Raw genomic sequence first — 8,847 nt, 5'->3', positions numbered from 1 at the left:
AGCAAGACTCTGTCTTTTAAAAAAAAAAACAGAAAACAAAACAAAACAAAAAAACGGTGGGCTCAGGCCACTATCACTGATGCAAGTAATCTTGTAGCTTCCAATGTATATACTTAAGGAAGAATTAGCAAGTTTTCGAAAACTGCATGCCAAGTTAGTGGCCAAAAAGAATCCCTGCCCTCCTGCCTAGTGGAACTGTCTTGCTGCTCACATGGGCCCATCCTTTTCTGTCTTTCGCTCTGTTTTTTTTTTTTTTTTTTTTTTTGAGATAGAGTCTCACTCTGTCGCCCAGGCTGGAGTGCAATGGCACGATCTCAGCTCACTGCAACCTCCGCCCCCCGGGTTCAAGTGATTCTCCTGCCTCAGCCTCCCGAACAGCTGGGATTATAGGCACCGGCCACCATGCCTGGCTAATTTTTGTATTTTTCATAGAGATGGGTTTCACAAGGTTGGCCAGGCTGGTCTCGAACTCCTGACATCATGATCTGCCCACCTTGGCCTCCCAAAGTGTTGGGACTACAGGCGTGAGCCATCGCACTCAGCCAATTGCTAAATTTTTACCATTCCATTTTATCAAACAAAAGAGAGGCAGGACTTGGATATTTCTTCATCCACAGGTAGTAAGATCAGGCTAATAATGGACAGGTGCAGTGGCTCATGCCTGGGTGACAAGGGGGAGACTCTGTCTCAAAAAAAAAATATGTGTGTGTGTGTGTGTGTGTGTGTGTGTGTGTATCAGGCTAATAATGATGCTCAAGGGCAAATTACCAAGGATCTGGATGTAAATGGCAGGGGGCTGGGGGTTGGATAGGAAGGGACAGCAGGCCAGTTGGCAGGAGGGTGTTCACTGCCCTCCATGCACCAACCCCGGCTGGTCTCCTTTCCTTGATGGCGAAGCACCATTAGCAGGCCTCCTCTAGCTCTGGAAGCAGGAGTCTTGTCCTTGAAAATCATAGAGTTTAGGCTGGGCACGATGGCTCACACCTGTAATCCTAGCAGTTTGGGAGGCCGAGGTGGGTGGATTACCTGAGGTCAGGAGTTCGAGACCAACCTGGCCAACATGGTGAAATCCCGTCTCTACTAGAAATACAAAAATTAGCCAGACGTGGTGGCTCGTGCCTGTAGTCTCAACTACTTGGGAGGCTGAGACACAAGAATCCCTGGAACCCGGGAGGTGGAGGCTGCAGTGAGCAGAGATCACGCCATTGCACTCCAGCCTGGGCGACAGAATGAGACTCCATCTCAAAAAAAAAGAAAATCATGGAGTTTGAGCCCTGGGAGGCTTGGGCGAATTCAAAACCAAGCACAGGCCTGGCGTGGTGGCTCACGCCTGTAACCCCAGCACTTTGGGAGGCTGAGGTGGGTGGATCACTTGAGGTCAGGAGTTCAAGACCAGCCTGGCCAACATGGTGAAATCCCTTCTCTACTGAAAATACAAAAACCTAGCCAGGCATGGTGGCAGGCGCCTGTAATACCAGCTACTCAGGAGGCTGAGGCAGGAGAATTGCTTGAACCGGGGAGGCAGAGATTGCAGTGAGTCGAGATCCTGCCACTACATTACAGCCTGAGTGACAGAGAGAGACTCTGTCTAAACAAAACAAAACAAAACAAAGAGTGCAGTTCATTCCTCTCCCTTTCTTCTCCACGATCTGAGAGGGAGAGTTTAAGAAACGCAGATGCCCAGGCTCCACTCACAGCCACTTAGAAGCAGGTCTTTCAAAACTGCCATCCCTAAGACCACCCTCTTCGCTCCCCTCTACACATGGTCTTCCCCAGCCTTCCCCATCACAATCAAGAGCTCTGTCTTCCACCTCCAGCAAACACCTGGAGACTGTCCTTAACTCATTCCTCCATCATGTTCCACATCCAATCCATAAGAAAAGAATGTCAGCACCACCTTCCCAAGAAATTCTGCATTACGTATCACCTCCCCTAGCATCCAGAGTCACACACGGCCCCACAACCAACAAGGTCCTCCTTACAGGACCACACCCCTGCTCACCGCCCTCACACAGTCTCTTGCCACCATCCAAGAGCAGCGTCCTCCTCCAAGCTTTGGACAGGCCACCCTCATTCCCCTCTCAGGGCTTTTGCCCCAGTTGTTTCCTGCCCTGGAATGCTGGTCCCCTAGTCTGGCTCCTTCTTCCCTTTGTGGAATTGCTCGTGCAGACGCCGTCTCTGATTCGCTATCTAAAATTTTTGCTCAGCCAGGCACAGTGGTTCATATCTGTAATCCCAGCACTTTGGGAGGCTCAGGTGGGAGGATCCTTCGAGCCCAGGAGTTCAAGACCAGCCTGGGCAACACGGCAAAACCCCATCTCTACAAAAATATTTTTAAAAATTAGCCAGGCATGGTGGTGCACACCTGCAGTCCCAGCTACTCAGGAAGCTGAGGCGGGAGGATCACTTGAGCCCAGGAGTCTGAGGCTGCAGTGAGCTATGATCACACCACTACACTCCAGCCTGGGACACAGAGTGAGACCCTGTCTCAAAAAATAAAATATCCAGGAGCAGTAGTTCACACATGTAATCCTAGCACTTTGGGAGACCAAGGGGGGGTGGGTCACCTGAGGTCAGGAGTTCAAGACCAGCCTGAGCAACATGGTGAAACCCCGTCTCTACTAAAGATACAATAATTAGCTGGGCATGGTGGCGGGCACCTGTAATCCCAGCTACTCAGGAGGCTGAGGCAGAAGAAGTGCTGAACCCGGGAGGCGGAGCTTGCAGTGAGCCGAGGTCACACCACTGCACTCCAGCCTGGGCGACAGGGCGAGACTCCATCTCAAAAATAAAATAAAACAAAACAAAATAAAATAAAATAAAATAGTTGTTTTCCTCCTCTCCTACCCTCCCCTCTAGCCAATCTCTGTCCCCTTATGCATTTTTATTGTCCTTATAGCATGTCACTCTCTGAAATGATTTCTTCTTAATTTTATGTGTTGACTGTCTCCTATGAGCACCATAAAGGCAGGGTCACATCCCCCTCATTTACCACTGGAATGGAACAATTCCTGGGCCAGAACAGTGTGCTCAAAAAGCATCTGTTGATCCCTCCAAGAGTCCAGTAACTTCAAGCAAGCTGAGCAGGAGAGAGCACCAACAACTCTCGAGTTGCCAATGGCCAGTTTCAACACCTCAGACAGTGAGGCCCACGGCCGAGCTCCTGCCATTGCATCTGAGGCCTCCAGTGCTAAGGGAAAAGCCCTGGGCCTCTTCCACTTTTGGCCTCCTTCTCTGCTGGGGCTGCCCCACTTTCCACAGGAGTTGGTGACGGGGCACGAGTTGGCCCCGGCAGTCCACGCCCAGAGCCCCGGGCAGGAGAGCACCTTCTCCCTTTCTTGGCCTCACCACCAGGACCGGCAGCTTTTCAATTCCCCCATCTGCAAGACAGGGACAAAGAATGCTTTGTCACCCCACCTACTTCTCACGGGTGTTATGAAACAACTGTTTGCTCGGAAAACACTTTGAGCAACTTGGGGAAAGGTGCCCGGGGCTCAGATGACGCCTGTTGCATTCGATCCAGGCCAAGAAAGTGCTGTGCCAACTAGTCATCCGGTCACCGCCGCACCCCCCGGAGGGGCGGGAGGCACAGCAGCTTCTCCTGTGTCTGCAAGCCTGTGTCACCAAGCCCGCTGGCCATGCTGCGGTCCCAGAATCTGCCCACAAGGTGTGTGCGTGTTCCTGGGGCTGCCTGAGCCGCTGGTTTCAGCAGAATCTGAGCTCTCTATGGGCCTGGACAGTGGCCTCCAAACACCCAACCTACCCTTAGCCAGGAAGAAGGGCCGAGGGTCACCTGGGGTAACCTACCTGAGCTCCTGCCCTGCAGGGCGGGGCTTAGATTTTGCTGCCAGCATCCCGGGCAGGGAGCTGGGAACAAAGGCGAGTGGTCTTGGCTCCCCAGCCTGGGGAGGGCAGATCGTAACCTGCAGGCAGGCAGGTGCCTCCTGAGCCGACAGCAGTGGCAGCAGCCACCTAGTTACGATGACAACCATACTTGGCCACCATCACTCTGTCCCCAAGAGGGGCCGGCCCCAACCCTGACCACGCAGGGTCCCCCAGGGCTGCCCAAGGTTGAGAACGGAGAAGAACCAAGGCGAAGGCAGGCTGAGGGCCCATGGGCACACCTCCCCTTTGGTCAACAGCTCAGTCTTAGCTTTGGACTGGACATTGGACTCAAAGGTGGGACAGGCCTCTCTCTCTCTCTGCAGCACCCACCCCAGGCTGCTGCTTCAAGATAAACCCTCTCCCTACAGGGGACTTCAGCCAGGCCTTTCGCCGACAGTGCACAGCAGGCAGCATGCAGGTTTAATTATAACTCTCTCGCATAGGCAGGGCTGGCTATATACAGTATGTCTGCCTGTTACTAATTATATTTACTTTCAAACGAAGTGGGGGGAGATCTTCTGAAGATGAGTCAGAAAACAAAAAAGCCCTTCGTTGTTATGAAAGCAGGGGAACGTCTCCTGAGAGCGTCTGGAGCGGCGCTGTCACTGCCTGACAGTGGAAAACCTGAGCGCCAAGCCAGCCAACCCGGTAAACACCACATGCTGGCTTTCCTGGCCCAGCATCCCTTCAAGCCAGAGCCTGAACTGCATACCAAGCCACAGTCGATAGGAAAGGCGTTCTCCCTCCCGGACAGAGCAGCACGTAGAGCCTGGCTGGCTCTTCCTGCAAAGACAGGGCGACTCGGCGATCTGCTGTCACCTTAATTGGGAGGCAGTGTTCCAGTTGAAACACAGCAAAGGTTTTTTCCCTCATCAAAGGAGAAGCATTCTGACCAGATGGCTGAAATGAAAAGGCTTCATCCTCAGCCTCCACACAGCCAACGGTGTTATTAATAACAACACTGCGAATGCCACAAATCACATGCGAACACCTAGAAACCCAAAATAGTCACCACATGCAGAGCAGAAGTCGTCCGCGCTTTGGCGGCGATTAGATCATTGTGCTAATTTCAGCTGGACGCGGCCTCACGCACACGCATGTGGACTCACAGCCGCGTCTGTCTGTGTGTTTGAGGTCTGCAAGTGTGAAGTGCCCGTGGCTGTTTGGGGGGAACTGGTCTCCAGGCCCCACTCAGCCATCAGCTGCCTCCTCTGAGAAGACTGCGTGGGCAGCCCTGCCTCCTCTCCACGCAGATGCCAGAGAGTAAGCCCAGCCGAGGGTGACACATCCGCCCAGGAGAGCTGTGCAAACTCACACTGTTCAGAATGGCTTTTCCAATCGTTTTTTAAACAGCCACACTTGTTTTGTTTGCTTTCTTCCAGGAAGGCTGCACTGTTTTGGAAAAGCAGGGGGAGGACATTTTTTTAAATGAGTTCACTTCCTGAGTCTTTAAAATATTTCCCCGTAGACAGAGTATTGAGAAGCTGTGGCCAGAGGACACAGCGGTCTCAGGTGGGCGGCACCCGGAGTATGAGGATGAGGGCATGTCCCCTGACGCGCGCTCTTCACAAGCCATCCGCAGGGGAACTGAAGTTGGCAACCAGACAGCAACGAAAGAGCCGGGAGAGCGTCCCTTCCCAAACCCCCACCCCACTTCCCATCACCCTCCAAGAAAATGTTTCTAAAGCCAGTTTGGAATTCGGAATGGGTTTTCCTGTTTGTCCAGGCAAGGTTGAATTATGAAATCACACTATTCAAAGGAGAAGAGAAAACATAGATATGAGAGACTAGTCACTGAAGATTTTATTAGGAAGGAATTATGACGTAGACAGCATGAATCAAAGTGCTTTTTCTCAGGCATTATTTTACCCGTTACTCGTGGTCGCCCTGTGAAGCAAATGGTGGTACGCCTATTTCACAGGTAAGGCCCTGAGAGGTGAGGCGGCAATCCCAGGGACCCTCTACCCACTCCCACAGACTAAGTCAGCTTCCCTGCTGTACCCCTTCTTAGCAATCTGCACCATTCCTTCATTGCTGGAGGCATCACTGGAAGCAAAAGTTATTTGCAGGGTGAGTTGGCCTATGTCGATCACTCCCCATTAGAATGAAAACTCCATGAAGACAGGCACTTGTCTTGTTCACGAAGGTGCCCAGACTGGGCACAGTGCCTTGAGCACAGTAGCTTTGAAGTATGTATTTATTGAAGAGATTAAAAAAAAAAAAAAAAAAAAAAAGCCAGGCATGGTGGCTCCCACCTGTAATCCCAGCACTTTGGGAGGCCGAGGCAGGTGGATCACTTGAGGTCAGGAGTTCAAGACCAGCCTGGCCAACATGGCAAAACTCCATCTCTACTAAAAAATATATATATTTTATGTGTGTGTGTGTGTGTGTGTGTGTGTGTGTGTGTGTGTGTGTATATATATATATATATATATATATATCACGCAGTGGCGGGCGCCTGTAATCCCAGCTACTTGGGAGGCTGAGCTTGAACCCGAGAGGCAGAGTTTGCAGTGAGCCGAGATCACGTGACCTCACTCCAGTCTGGGCAACAGATCGAGACTCCATCTGAAAAACAACAACAACAACAACAGAAAACAAAACAAAACAACAACAACAAAAAGAACCTCTTGTTCTGAAGGAAGAAAGAAGCCCAAAAAGAGAAACATGGCAGCGCTGAGCATGCCAGCAGAAACACACATGATCCTTTTCAAAACCAGTGCCACAAACCCTTCCAAATTCACAAAACCCTGGGGCCTGGAGGGCCTGGTACCTGGGCAGTGAATAGGCCTTTCCACTTCCTATCAAGGCACTGGACGGGTAGGTACAGGGAGTGTCCCCCCACATTCAGCAGATGGGGTACGAGTGCCCTTCCGGCAAATGGAGAATCAAAGACAGAGACAGCAGTGCTTTATCCTGAAAGTAGCTTGACCAGCAAGGGCAGAGCTTGGCATCAGACCTATCAGCCCTGCCCATAATCCCCTGATCAGATCACAGATGGAAGCAATGCTCTAGTTTTCAGAGCAATGGTCCAAACTCTAGCTTTGCCCCACAAAGATGACACCCAGCCTCAAAGTGTGGGGGCCTGGTCACTGAGAAAGCCCCCCTTTTCCCACCCTGGCTCCCCCTGCTCCCTTCAAAGTCCCCAGCCTTCACTAGAGTGGATAATGAGATGAGGAAGAACAGCAGATGGAAGAGCAGGCAGAAAAGGAGGGTTGGAAAGAGGAAGGACCCTCCCCCCACCTCACTAAACTGAAGGCTGTGCTCCCAGCAGGCCTGCTGGGGTCTTGTCTTCCATGTGGTTTAAGACACAAGCATTTGTAAAGGCCTGCTGGCTCACTGTGTTCCCGGCCTTGTCTTAGCACTAGAACTCCTCAGGAAAAACACAGAGCCCTGCCCTCGAAAGGCTTCCAGTCTCACAGCAAACCAAACAGTACAGCTTAGAGGTCTCCAAGCACAGAGGCTGTTTGCCATTCCTGGCTTTTCCATTCTCCCAAGTCAGGGTGAGGAAGTTGTGCTTCTCCATCCTCAAACCAAGCCAGGCACTCCCTTTGGGCCTCTCAGTTTCTCACTTCTGCCGGGCCAAGGTTTATGAGAAAGTGGACGCCGTCATTTCTAGGAGAAACAGAAGTGGGGAAGTTGTAACACACCACCCCTGACGAGACCGCACTCGGTTCCCGGGTCACACAGAGTAAATGGGGACAGTTTGACTCATCACATCTCTTTTCCTCTGGTAAGTGGCCCTCTGGAGCTGCGGCACAAATGCCGAACTCAGGGCCCAGAAGAGTCAGGACTACCCACCCTGTGGGCACCGTGTGTAACACACACCAGAAAATGCCGGAGACCCATGACACACTACTTAGCAGCCGTCCCGGAGCACAGGAGAGCGCGCCTTCCACCATGCATTCTCTCCAAAAGCCATCTGACCACAGCAGCCCCGATGACTTTGTTCTTACAGTTACATTTTAACTGACAAAGTTTAACAACAAACTATGACTTACAGCCTTCTAAAATTGGCAGCAAAACAATGAACTGAGGAAGTAATGAAAAAAAACACACGTGAAGCCACTCAGTACCACGCATGATTTCTGTCATTTCTGAGCATATGTGTGTGTTATGTGTATGTGTGTTATGTATATGTGTGTATATGTGTGTATGAATGTGTTATGTGTGTGCATGTGTGTTATGTGTGTATGCGTGTGTTGTGTGTGTTGCATGTATGTGTATGTAGGTTATGTTTGTGCTGTTTGTATGTTACATGTTATGTGTGTGTGTATGTGTGTTATGTGTGTATGAGTGTGTTATGTGTGTGTTGTATGTGTGTTGTGTGTATGTGTGTTGTGTGTTGTTTGTGTGTTATATGTTATGTGTGTGTTATGTGCATGTCTGTTATGTGTGGTGTGTATGTATGTGTTATGTGTGTGCTATGTGTGTATGTGTATGTTATGTGTGTATGTCATGTGTATGAGTAGATGTGTATTGTGTTGTATGTGTGTGCTGTGTGTATGCATGTGTGCTGTGTGTGTTGTGTTTGTGTGTGCGTGTGTGTGTTATGTGCATGTGTGTTATGTGTGGTGTGTGTGCGTGTGTGTGTTATGTGCATGTGTGTTATGTGTGGGGTGTGTGTGTGTTTTCTAATGGTAGAAAATATTTTCCAGACACACTGTCCTGGCGTTCCCAAGCACATATTTATGCCAAGTTTATAAAAAGCAGCTGCAGACAGGATTGACTGAAGGCTTGCTTTGCTGTCTGGCTTCCAGAAGGTGCATCGGTTCTCACTCTGTCACCAGGACTTGGATTTACCTTTTAAAACCCTCTAACTTTCTGCATCGTGCACCTGAGGGAGACACACCTGTGGCTCAGAGTGAACCAGAACAAAGTCCACCTCTTCCTCTTCTAAGCTTTCATAGTACACTTTTTATTTGCAACGTGCTTGAATGACTTGTGTTGTGATCATTTTTA

This window comes from Macaca nemestrina, chromosome 1 (assembly GCF_043159975.1).
Source record: "Macaca nemestrina isolate mMacNem1 chromosome 1, mMacNem.hap1, whole genome shotgun sequence".
In the NCBI taxonomy this organism is placed as follows: Eukaryota; Metazoa; Chordata; class Mammalia; order Primates; family Cercopithecidae; genus Macaca; species Macaca nemestrina.
The sequence above is the reverse complement of the archived record's forward strand: the minus strand, read 5'-3'. Positions refer to the sequence as shown.